We start from the raw sequence: 13,336 nt of genomic DNA, 5'->3' as shown, positions 1-13,336 counted from the left end.
TACGAAAGTCTGAGGTCACGTACAAACCAACTCAAGAACAGCTTCTTCCCTGCTGCCGTCAGACTGTTGAATGGACTTACCTCGCGTGAAGCTGATCTTTCTCCACACCCTAGCTATGACTGTAACGCTACATTCTGCACTCTCTCCTTTCCTTCTCTATGAACAGTATGCTTTGTCTGTATAGTATGCAAGAAACAATACTTTTCAAATCAAATCAAATCAAATCATCATACACAGAGTGCTAGCAGTCAGCAGTCTACCTCCAGGGTGCCAGAGGAACTGACACTCCTGGTTAAATACAAGGCAAAGATTCCCTGATTGGCCCATGAATTGGATCCTTAATCAGGGAGTCCAAACTCCAATAGGCCAACCTCAATGGCCTGATTGAAGACATCACAAGGTGTTTTAATTCTCTATGTGAATTATCTCTAAACTCACTTCAGTGAAGTCTACACTTGTTCCTGACTCTGAATGCAATATCACTGCAGATCATGTTTATAAAAGAAACCTTTCTCAAAGGTAACTAATGTCACACAGTGTAGATATCGAGAGGATGTTCTAGAATGAGAGGCCATAGTTTTAGGCTAAGAGGAGGCAGATTTAAAGCAGAGATGAGGAGGAATGACTTGATTCAAAGAGTGGTGAATCTGTAGAATTCTCTACCCCAGAGTGCAGTGGACACCGGAACACTAAACAAATTTAAGGAGGAAATAGATAGGTTTTTAATTAGTAGCGGGGTGAAGTGTTATGGGGAGCGTGTAGTAGAGATAAGGTCAAGATGAGATCAGCTGAGATCATAATGTGCAAGATTATTGGGGCATTGAATTTAAAAATTAGCAAGTCATGTTGCAGTTTATAGAACCTTAGTTAGGCCGCACATGGAATATAGCGTTCAATTCTGGTCGCCACACTACCAGGCAGATGTGTAGGCTTTGGAGAAGGTACAGAAAAGATTTACCAGGATGTTGCCTGGAATGGAGGGCATTAGCTATGAGGAGAGGTTGGAGAAACTTGGTTTGTTCTCATTGGAATGACGGAGGTTGAGGGAAGAGCTGATAGAAGTCTACAAGATTGTGAGATGTGTGGACAGAGTGGATAGTCAGAAGCTTTTATCCAGAGTGGAAGAGTCAATTACTAGGGGGCACAGGTTTAAGGGGCAAGGTTTAAAGGAGATGTATGAGGCAGATTTTTTACACAGTGGATGGCGGGTGCCAGGAACTTGCTGCTGGGGGAGGTGGTGAAAGCAGATATGATAGTGAGTCAAATATATGAATAGGATGGGAATAGAGAGATATGGTCCCCGGAAGGGTAGAGGGTTTTAGTTCAGTCAGGCAGCATGGTCAGTGCAGGCTTGGAGGGCCGAAGGGCCTGTTCCTGCGCTGTAATTTTCTTTGATCTTTGTTCTTTGTGCTTTATTACTGGGATATGGGGATAAATGATTGTATTGAATGGTGGAGGAGGTTCAAGGGACTGAATTGCCGACTCCTGCTCCCAGCTGTTATGTTCTTATTATGCTCCCATTTTTCCCCATAGTGTGAGACAGTTAGCAACAACTGGTGGATTGTAGCAAAGGGCGAAAACAGTCAAACATCCTAAGCCAATGAAACACTGCAGATACTCAGATGTCCATGCAAGGATGTGGTGTCAGTGGGGCCATTCCAACACATCAATAATACATTAGTGTGAGTGTAACAGGAAGAGCGATAATGCAAGATAACATGCTGTTAACGCGATGGAAATTCTCGTCATTTAGGAAAGGATGTGTTTTCCTGTATAGGTGCAGCATGAGGAAACAGGAGTGTACAGTTTGAAGGCCAGTTTGTAATCTCCGGTTTAATAAAACAGAACAATTTTATGTAAAGCACCTTCGGTCAAAACCTTTAAGTATTTTTTCCCTTGTTTTGAAAACTTGAACTTTGTAGCAAACTTGCTTGGATGGTCAGAATGATAAATCTAGAGCTTAATAAAGATTGATGATGGAGCAGTACTGTCCTGTACTGCTTGATACAAAGAATAAAGAACAACACAGCACGGGAAACAGGCCCTTCGGCCCAACGAGCCCGCGCCGTCATTTTAACATTATGAGTGCCCTCCTCTACCCATGACCTTTGTCTACGCCTATTGGGGAAGATTGAGGGGAGACTAATTTAGGGACAATTTGTTACACCAATCAGCCTAAGAGCACGTTTTTTGGGAAGGGGGAGGAAACCGGAGCACCCGGAGAAAACCCACGCAAGCACGGGGAGAATGTGCAAACTCCCCACAGACACCGGCCCAAATCCATGTATCTGCACAGCAAACAGTGATAGTCACTGAGCTGTTGTGTTGCCAGTCAGTTGGTCCAGTTTAAGCGTACACTAACGACGTGAAGCACTAGGCAACTCTCGAAGCAACATCCAAGAGCAGCCCTCGCACGACCCACCGCGTGTATGCCCCTTGTTGGACAACAAGGCGGACTGAATCCCTGTGAAGTAAAAGAAAAGACATCAATAAACATGCAAAACTTAGACAGACAGGAATTTTATAGATTAAAAATCAGAAATCTGTGCGTGTTTCCTATTTTTGTTTTCCAATATAAATTCCTGAGTCCAAAGTTATAACTGAAACTCTGTGGACTTGTCTTGGTACGAAGATACTCCGGTTCTGCCAGTGATGGCACTGCTATGCCTCCACCAGTAAACGGGTACAATTGCAGGTGGCAGGTTTACATTGGTGTTTCTATTGATGAAGTGGGCGCAGGAATTTGAAATGGAAATATAGCATACTCAGTTATACAACAGATTCCGTGCACGCTGCTACAAGGTGAATGCTGTTCATTACAGGTTCCATACAGTGCATAAGGAGGCCATTCAGGCCATCGGGTCAGCACTGACTCTCCGAAAGAGCATTCTACCCAGTCCCACTCCCCTGCCTTACCCCCATAATCTTGTACATTCCTTCTTTTCAAATAGCAATCCAATTCCCTTTCGAATACCTCGATCAAGCCTGCCTCCCCCACCTACTCAGGAAATTCATTCCAGACTTCAACCATCTTCTGGGTGAAAATATGTTTCCTCACATCACTTCTACTCCTTTTTCCCATTATTTTGAATCTGTGCCCTCAATTTCATGATCTCCTCCTGAGTGGGAACAGTTTTTCACAGTTTACCCTGTCCATACCTCTCAGAATCTGGAATACCTCTGTCAAGTCTCAATACTGACCCATGGGTGGCACGGTGGCACAGTGGTTAGCACTGCTACCTCACAGCGCCAGGGACCTGGGTTCACATTCCAGCCTCGGGTCACTGTCTGTGCAAAGTTTACAAGTTCTCCCCATGTCTGCGTGGGTTTCCTCCGGGTTCCTCCCACAATCCAAGGATGTCAGGGTTAGGTTGATTGGTGTTGTAGGTAAAAGGACACCTGTTAGTGAGTCAATGTACAGTAGTTTTATTACAAAAGCTTTTGGGAGAGATCTGGCACCTAACAACGCTTTACCTGGCTTCTCTCTGAACACAAATAAGTGTGGGTATTTATACATCATGGTTCCCAACACCAGTCATGATGCAAACTCTGGTATCAGTCAGGACCCACAACGCTTCTGACTCCAGTCATGACACTGCCCCTAGCTTCACCAGGACCCACAGTTCTTCTGGCAGCTTCAGTCTCGACGCAGTCAACGGTACAGTCACGACCTACAGTTTTTCCGGCAGCTTCTTCATGGAAGTAACTTGTGTGGTCGCGGCTTCCCAGCAGGAGTCCTCCTGTCAAATAGCCGTTATCGCACTCTACCATCTGCAGTTGTTTAACTATGTTTAGTTAGGTACAGACAGGTAAGGTTTGCAATGTTCATAAAATAACATTCACGTTTAACTCTCTGTCTTTATGGAAATGAAAGTTAAGGAATGAAAGACATGCACAAGTAAGGAAAACATGAATAAATAATTTATATTGATACCAGGAGCAGTATAAGCTTGAGGAGATCAGCCATGAGGAAGGGTTATGTTTGTGATATATACTAGGTACAAAATTCATTAACCTTTCCCTTCTTCAATTGGCCATGCTAAATTGCCCCTAGCGTGAGGGAGGATTGACAGGTTAAATATGTGGGATTACAGGAATAGGGCCTGGGTGGGATTGGGGTTGGTGCAGACTCAATGGGCCAAATGGCTCTTTCTGCACCGTAAGGATTCTATGATTCCCATCTTAGCTTTCGTTTCTCCAAGGTAAACAGTCCCAACTTCTCCAATCTATCTTCATAGTTCCAGTTTTTTATCCTTGGGATCATTTTTGTGAACCTCTTCCGCACTCTCTCTAATGCCTTCATATTCTTCCTGATTTATGGCACCCAGTACTCCAGTTTCTGTAACTGATTAGTGCATTATACAAGTTCCACATGACCTCCTTACTCTTGTACTCAGTGCCTCTAACCTACACATCTTGGGACACTAAGGGGCAATTTAGCATAGCCCATCTACATGGTGAGGCAATGGCCTAGTATTGCTAGACTATCAATCCAGAGACTCAGCTAATGCTCTGGGGACTGGGTTTGAAGCCCACCATGGCAGATAGTAGAATTTGAATCCAATAAAAAATATCTGGAATTAAGAATCTACTGATGACCATGAAACCATTGTCGATTGTAGGAGAAAAAACCATTTGGTTTACTAATGTCCTATAGGAAAGGAAATCTTCCATCTTTACCTGGTCTGGCCTACATGTGACCTGGGATTGAACCTGTAATAAATCCATGGAGGCGGAAGTCCTGTTAGCAAAAGTTCTTTTATTTACAAGACAAATATGTGACAGAGCACTCCCTGTGTGCTCACTGCTTCAGCAGGCAGAGAGACTGACACACTTGCTTTAAATAGGGAACTTATTCCTGATTGGGCCATCAATTAGGACTCATTCAGGGAGCTCATACTCTAGCAGGCCAACCTCATTTGCCTGACTGAAGTCATCACAGGATCCCACTATGGCAGATGATGATATTTGAATTCTATTTTTTAAAATATCTGGGATTAAGAATCTACTGATGATCAGAGTCAGTTGTCGAGTGTGACAACTTGGAGATTTTCACAGTAACCTCATTGCAGTGGTAATGCAAGCATACTTGTAACACTAATAAAATTATTAAAAACCCAAGCTTTGTGCACGGCAAGATCCCTCAAAGAAAACCAATGTAATAATGACCGGGTCAGGTGTTTTATTGCTGCTGGATTGAGGGGTAGATATTGGCCAGGACACTGGGGAGTGCTCCCCTGTTCAGTATTGAAATGTTGCCGTGATGGCACAGTGGTTAGCACTGCTGCCTCACAGCTCCAGGGACCCGGGTTCATTTCTGGCCTCGGGTCACTGTCTGATTGGAGTCTGCACATTCTCACTGTGTCTGCGTGGGCTTCCTCTGGGTGCTCCAGTCTCCTCCCACGGTCCAAAGATGTGCGGGTTAGGTGAATTGGCCATGCTAAATTACCCCTTAGTGTCAAGGAGACTAGCTAGGGTAAATGCATGGGGTTATGGGGATAGGGCCTGGGTGGGATTGTGGTCGGTACGGACGCGATAGGCCAAATGGCCTACTCCTGCATTGTAGGGATTCTATCTGGGTATTTTATACACCATAATACAAGTTCCAATATATCACATGATCATTTGGTCAAAAATGCCAGGCTTATGTTAAATCAGATGTGATTTGATTTATTATTGCCACATGTATTGGTATAAAGTGAAAAGTATTGTTCCTTGCGCGCTATAGAGACAAAGCATACCGTTCATAGAGAAGGAAAGGAGAGAGTGCGGAATGAGATGTTACAGTCATAGCTAGGGTGTAGAGAAAAATCAACTTAATGCGAAGTAAGTCTATTCAAAAGTCTGACAGCAGAAGGGAAGAAGCTATTCTTGAGTCAGTTGGTACATAGGCTTTTGTACCTTTTCCCAACGGGAGAAGGTGGAAGAGAGAATGTCCGGGATGCATGGGTTCCTTAATTATACTGGCTGCTTTGTCGAGGCAGCGGGAAGTGTAGGCAGAATCGATTGCGAGATGTTACACGTCAGACACCACAGTGCACTAAATATTTACATTCAGTTGTGGAAAGGGATCGTTCCATTGGCCATTTGTGATTAAGTCACTGATGTTTGTTGGAAACATCTGATGCTGGGTAGCAAATTAAAATGCTGGGATGTTTATCTGTCTGGCTTCACCACAGTCCAAAAGGGAAAGCTGGCCAGAGTATGAAATAGCCCTGGATGCTGGGATCAAAATGCTTACAATGAAAAGGAAGCTTTGAACTTACATCTGTTATGATCCAGGGCCAAAACTCCATGGCGTTTCACAAAGTCAGCCCAGACCATACGTTTAACACTTTGAAGTTGGCGTGAGTGAGCAGAAGGTATTTCATAAGAGATATGATTTAAGAGGGTATGCAATGGCTTCTTAGTATTATAACTAGATTATTAAGCAACTCAGCTAAGATTCCGGGCATCTGGGATTGAATCTGTAATAACTCCACAGAGGCGGATGTCCCATCAGCAAAAGTTCATTTATTTACGAGACATACTACGCAAGTGCTCCCTGTGTGTTCCCTGCTTCAGCAGGCAGAGAGACTGACACACTTGCTTTAAATAGGGAACATGAGGCTCCCTGATTGGGCCATCAATTATTAGGACTCATTCAGGGAACTGTTTTTTTTGTGTGTCCAATCAAATAAGTATAATCAAAGCAACTTTAGGACAACTCAGAAACGGGCAGCTCCCTAAACGGAGGTGAACTGCCCGAAACAAAAAACAAAGTGGAGAGGAAACTTAAAATATCAAATTAAAATGTAATAGGACTCACTCAGGGAGCTCGTACTCTAGCAGGCCAACCTCATTTGCCTGACTGAAGTTATCACAAAATCCTGCCACAGCAGATGATGATATTTGAATTCTATTTTTAAAAATATCTGGAATTAAGAACCTACAGATGACTGTGAAGCCATTGTCGATTATTGGAAAAATCCATCTGGTTAACTAATATCCTTTAGGGCTGGAATGTTACCCTTACCTGGCCTGCATGTGACTCCAGAGCCACAACAATGTGGTTGACTCTCAACTCCCCACCAAGGGCAATTAGGGATGGATAATAAATGCTGGCCAGCCAGCGACACCCATGTCCCATGAATGAATAAAAAGAAAAGTGACCCAGTGACCCACTAGGAAGCTTTTATAAAACAAAGTTTATTTAAAAACACAATTAAGCTCTGATAAGAAAAATTAGCATAACTTTTAACAATTACAAAAAAGCCCCCATGATATTCTATAAGCCTTAACAACTAGCTATCTATGATGTTCCAAGTCAAACATACATCCCTTTCAAGGCTTAGCACAGAAAGCAAGTCTGCTCACGTGATGCTGGATTTTGCAGCATTTTAACACCTGCTGTGAATAGGTTCTTTGAAATTTTGAACTAAAACTCTGAGGCTTCCCAGTTCTGGAACTTTCAGCATGTCTCTGGAGAGAGAGACAGAGACACTGCTTGCCTTTAGCTTCTAGCTGGCAACCCACAGATGGTTGGACTTCCAATACCAGGAAGAGAAACAAGAAACAATGTGTTCTGTCTCAAGTCCAATCAGCTTCTGAGCCCAAATGAAACTAGACCTTTGGACTTTGCTGTGGAAAAAAACTGCCCCTCGGGCATCACCTGATCTGTCAAATGCTCACCACCAGGAATTCAAAAGGGTCATTAAACCCTCAGGACACTGCATTAGGCCAGATCAAATATATCACTCACCTGATGAAGGATCAGCGATCTGAAAGCTCGTGACTCCAAATAAACTTGTTGGACTTTAACCTGGTGTTGTGAGACTTCTTACTGAGATCAAAAATAAACATGGCTTCAATTATCCTGCTTCAGCAACAATAAAAGATACCAACTACAGACAGCACGACATCAAAACAAGGAAGATAGGCCTGCTAAAAAAATCCTGCAGAAAGACACGTTTAAAATACATTTCTTACAGGCACAGTATCATCACACATCACACCGTCATGACCACCGCAGGCAACACAGCATTTTCCAGCCAATTAAGAATTTGAAGTGTGGTCACTGTTCTGGAAAGATGGCAGCCAATGTGTGCACAGCAAGATCCCACAAGCAGCAATGTGATAATAAGCAGACAACGCCCCTGCTTGATTAGATTTAATTTTGATCTGATTTGATGTATTATTGTTACATGTATTGGGATACAGTGAGAAGTATTGTTTCCAGGGCGCTATACAGACAAAGCATAACGTTCATAGAGGAGGAAATGAAAGAGTGCAGAATACAGTGTTACAGTCATAGCTAGGGTGTAGAGAAAGATCAACTTAATATAAGGTAACTCCATTCAAAAGTTGACAGCAGCAGGGAAGAAGCTGTTCTTGAGTCGGTCGGTACGTGACCTCAGACTTTTGTATCCTTTTCTCAATGGAAGAAGGTGGAAGAGAGAATGTCCGGGGTCCTTAATGATGCTGGCTGCTTTGCCGTAGCAGTGGGAAGTGTAGACAGAGTGAATGGATGGAAGACTAGTTTGTGTGATGGATTGGGCTACATTCACAAACTTTTGTAGTTTCTTGCAATCTTGGGCAGCGCAGGAGCCCATACCAAGCTGTGATACAGTCAGAAAGAATGCTTTCTATGGTGCATCTGTAAAGGTTGGTGAGAGTCGTAGCTGACATACCAAATTTCCTTAGTCTTCTGCAGGGAGTGATGATGTTTGTGATTGTGCAAAGTGTAGCTTGGTCGAATGACTAGTATTATAAAGCAAATATTGATTGCCCAACCCACCGAGAGCTAACACCTTACCACTCAAAGAGGAGTGCATAATCTGTAAGAGTGAGTGTGAAATGGTACAATCTGTTCTTCAGCAAGTTTTAGTGGTTAAATCAAAATAACTCGCCAACACACTCTCTAAAATCAACAGATGATTTATTTACCTATATAACAGTGAGCAGGTTAACTAAACCATTAACAAACTGCATAAAACATGATTCTAATGGAATGCTGTTCAGATTAATACAATTCCCAGTTATTAGCTAAACAATCTAAATTACAACCAGGTTTTGTGTCTTCTGGAATATTCTGGGCTCTCTTTGTTGATTCTTTTTTCTTCTTTGCTATCTAGATGAGGCTTTGAGCTAAAAGCTATGAGCTGTGGCAGGTGGCAGTTGCTCCCTCCCTCTGTCGCACTGCCCTTCCTTTTATACCTGTGATGACATATCAATATCACCCACAATAAGATTGGTCCCCAGTTGCCAAAACCATTAGATTTAAGTTTAAGAGGTTCTTGGTATCTAAGTACCTAATTCAAATTGATTGGCTGAATTCAAATCATTCAAATGCCTGATAGCCTGTTGCCTTGGTAACCCTGCTATTTGGCCTTCTCAAAAAATGTTTCATTTTGGATACTCTAGATGTACTTGCATTTTTATTTTGCTTTCTAAGTAGAGAAAAAGCACCACCTTTTTAAAGGGACCATGCAATGCTTTTCCCATAGCATTCTACAGACACAATCTACAATTATCCCACCCAACTTCACAACATCAGTTAAAGCGAAATTTATTATCTCATTGAGACGTATAAGATGATGAATGGGATGGATAGGATAGAGGTGGAGAGACTCTTCCCGCTCAAAAAAGACAGTAGGACTAGGGGGCACAGCCTCAAGATAAAAGGGGGGGAGCGGTTTAGAACGGAGTTGAGGAGGAACTTCTTCACTCAAAGGGTGGTGAATCTCTGGAATTCTCTGCCCGTTGAAGTGGTGGAGGCTGCCTCGCTAAATATTTTTAAGACGCGGGTTGATGGGTTTTTGATAAGAGAGGGGATTAAGGGTTATGGGGAGAGGGCGGGAAAGTGGAACTGAGCCACGACAGATCAGCCATGATCTTATTGAATGGCGGGGCAGGCTCAAAGGGCTAGATGGCCTACTCCTGCTCCTATTTCTTGTGTTCTTGTGTTCTTGTGTATTATTTTGATTTGAAGTATCATCCTGCCTGTTAATTCATGCTTGATTCATGTTGTTTCAGATTCACATTAAAGCAAAAGTTCAAAAAGTGAAGTCCTGTTGATGGTTTCCCCATTTGGGGGTCATTCAGTGAACCCTGAGGTTTAGTTCAGAACAGTATGGATGACATCAAGTCAGAAAAGTATACGGCAATGGGCTTGCTTGTAAGAAATAATGAGCAAATGGTCAATGGCCTTCAAGACAGCAATGCTGCCTCACAGCACCAGGGACCCGGGTTCGATTCCTGGCTTGGGTCACCGTCTGCGCAGAGTTTGCATATTCTCCCCCTGTGTCTGGGTGGGTTTCCTCCGGGTGCTCCGGTTTCCTCCCACAGTCCAAAGTTGTGCTGATTAGGAGATAGAATGTGGAGTTGAGGCTTCAATCAGACCAGCCATCATCTTATTTAATGGCGGGGCAGACTTGAGGGGCTGAATGGCCTATTCCTGCTCCTAATTTGCATGTCCGTATGTTGTAAGAACTGTCCCTATTAGCTGATGGTACAATGGTGAGAGGACACAGATTTAATGTTTTGGGAGAAATAACCAGGGGAACTATGAGGAGGATTTTCTTTTAATGCAGCAAGTGATAATAATCCGGAACCCCGCTGCCCATGAGGGGGTGAAAGCAGAAACAATGAATGTTTTCAGAAGGAAATGGAATGGGCACTTGAGGGAAATAAAATTGCAGGGGTACAGGGAGAGGTGGTGAATGGACCTGACTGAATTGTCCTACAGGGAGCCATCATAGATATAATGGGCCAAATGGTCTTCTTCAGTGCCATGCTGATTCTATCAGCAGGTTAGTTCAATAATGAAAACATGGAGTTTGAAGTAATGAAATTTGACGTGTCTACCACAACGACTCTCACCAGCTTTTACTGATGCACCAGAGAAAGCATCCTTTCTGATTATATCACAGTTTGGTATGGGCTCCAACTCTGCCCAAGACCACAAGGAACTACAAAGAGTCTTGAATGCAGCCCAATCCACCACGCAAACCAGCCTCCCATCCACTCTGTCCACACTTTCCGCTACCTCGGCAAAGCAGCCAGCATAATTAAGGAGCCCACGCATCCTGGATACTCCCTTTTCCACCTTCTTCCGTCAGGAAAAAGATACAAAAGTCTGAAGTCACGTACCAACCGACTCAAGAACAGCATCTTCACTGCTGCCATCAGACTTTTAAATGGACTTACCTCGCATTAAACTGATTTTTCTCTACACCCTGGCTATGACTATAACGCTACATTTTGCACTCTCTCCTTTCCTTCTCTATGAACAGCATGCTTTGTCTGTATGGCGTGCAAGAAACAATACTTTTCACTCTATGTTAATACATGTGACAATAAAAAATCAAATCAAATCAAATCAATGAGAACTCTTTTTCTTTAATGGAATCTTTAATGTCCACCTGAGTTTAATGTCCCATCTAAAAAGCAGCACCATTGGCAGTGCAGCACCTGCTCAGTCCTGCGCTGGACGTCCAGCCGAGACAGGGTGCCCGGGTTTCTGAGTGAGGTTTGACCCCACCCCCAACCTTCGAACTCAGAACTGAAACTGCGACCACTGAATGACAGCTGAATAAGAACATAAGAAATAGGAGCAGGAGTAGGCCATCTAGCCCTTCGAACCTGCCCCGCCATTCAATAAGATCATGGCTGATCTGAAGTGGATCAGTTCCACTTTCCCGCTTTCTCCCCATAACCCTTAATTCCCTTGTCTGTCAAAAACCTATCTACCCGTGACTTAAATATATTTAGCGAGGTAGCCTCCACCACTTCAACGGGCAGAGAATTCCAGAGATTCACCACCCTTTGAGTGACGGACTCTGATCTAAACTGCGCCCCCCCCTTATCTTGAGGCTGTGCCCTCTAGTTCTGAATAGAGACTGAATTGAGGCTGTGCCCTGTAGTCTAGAATAGAACAAAAGTTGGAGGCCAAAGGGTTATCTTTTGGCTAGTAAACTCAACAGAGATAGGTTTCATCTTATTATTCTCGCAAAGAAATAAAAATATTTCAATGCAACCATTTATGTTCTGTTAGGAAGATAAATGCTGGATGATTTCCAATCAACTCTAGTGTGGTCTATGCTTGGTAGAGATAGCTCCTAGCATTCACAAGCGCATTAGTCTCAGAACTAACAGCAGTTTAAAGATGGCCAAAACTGTTGTGATTTACCTTAGTCCATAAGTACACTATCCAAAAGCAATTCAATCAAGATTCATATATAGTTTTGAGCAGAAACAGAAGAATATAATGTGGAGGTGCCGGCGTTGGACTGGGGTGGGCACATTAAGAAATCTCACAACACCGGGTTAAAGTCCAACAGGTATATTTAGAATCAGGAGCTTTGGGAGCACTGCTCCTTCTTCAGGTGAGTGGCAGCAGCTCCAACCAGCCAGCACTCCCACAATACTGCAGACACTGCGCGGTCAGTGACTCCTGATGTCAGGTCCCTCCTGGACGGTCATCCAGACTTGAAACGTTGGCTCTATTCTCTCTCCACAGATGCTGTCAGACTGGCGGAGATTTTCCAGCATTTTCTGGTTTTTGACTCCTTGGGCACTGTTTTACATAGAAATCCTGCAGTGCAGAAGGAGACCATTTAGCCCATCGAGACTGCACCCAGCCCCTATCCCCATAATCCCACATATTTACCCCTCTGATCCCTCTAATCTACACATCCCGGGACACTAAGGAGCAATTTAGCATGGCCAATGCACATCTTTTGACTGTGGGAGGAAACCGGAGCACCCGGAGGAAACCCACGCAGATGCAGCGAGAATGTGCAGACTCCGCACAGACAGTGATCCAAGCCTGGAATCGACTCTGGAACGCCAACTTTGGTTTTGGTGTCAAGTCTGCTCAAGCGAGACTTGAACTTGCAACCTCCGACACTAAACATAAGCAGAGGCTTGGGCAGGCAAGGGGAAAAAACAGTCCGAAATTGTTTCCCTTGGCGAATGGCCAACTTTGCTGCATAATTCATGAATTATTTTCTTCTCAGCGCATTACTGGAATGCCACTGGCAGAAGCAGCAGGTACTTACTGTCAATAAATGTCGCAGGACATGGCGCATGGGCAGAGGAGATGCTGCAATTGGACACAGTCACTGCAGCCAGCTCCCCTGGAGACATCAGGAGTCCACACGGTGCCTGCAGCTGGAAGCCTGGCAAATGGAGAGAAGTGGCAGTGACGCTGAGTGCCAACTTTCTCACCTTCGGTAATGGTAACCAGTGCCACAAGAAAATCAATGACCTCACTACAACAAACACGGTAACACATTGTTCACTCTTCCGCTCTCTCTCCTTTGCCAGTCTCATTAACATCTTGTCTTCGTTCACA

This window comes from Carcharhinus amblyrhynchos, chromosome 25 (genome assembly GCF_965287045.1).
Source record: "Carcharhinus amblyrhynchos chromosome 25, sCarAmb.v2.hapA, whole genome shotgun sequence".
NCBI classification, from domain to species: Eukaryota; Metazoa; Chordata; class Chondrichthyes; order Carcharhiniformes; family Carcharhinidae; genus Carcharhinus; species Carcharhinus amblyrhynchos.
The sequence above is the reverse complement of the archived record's forward strand: the minus strand, read 5'-3'. Positions refer to the sequence as shown.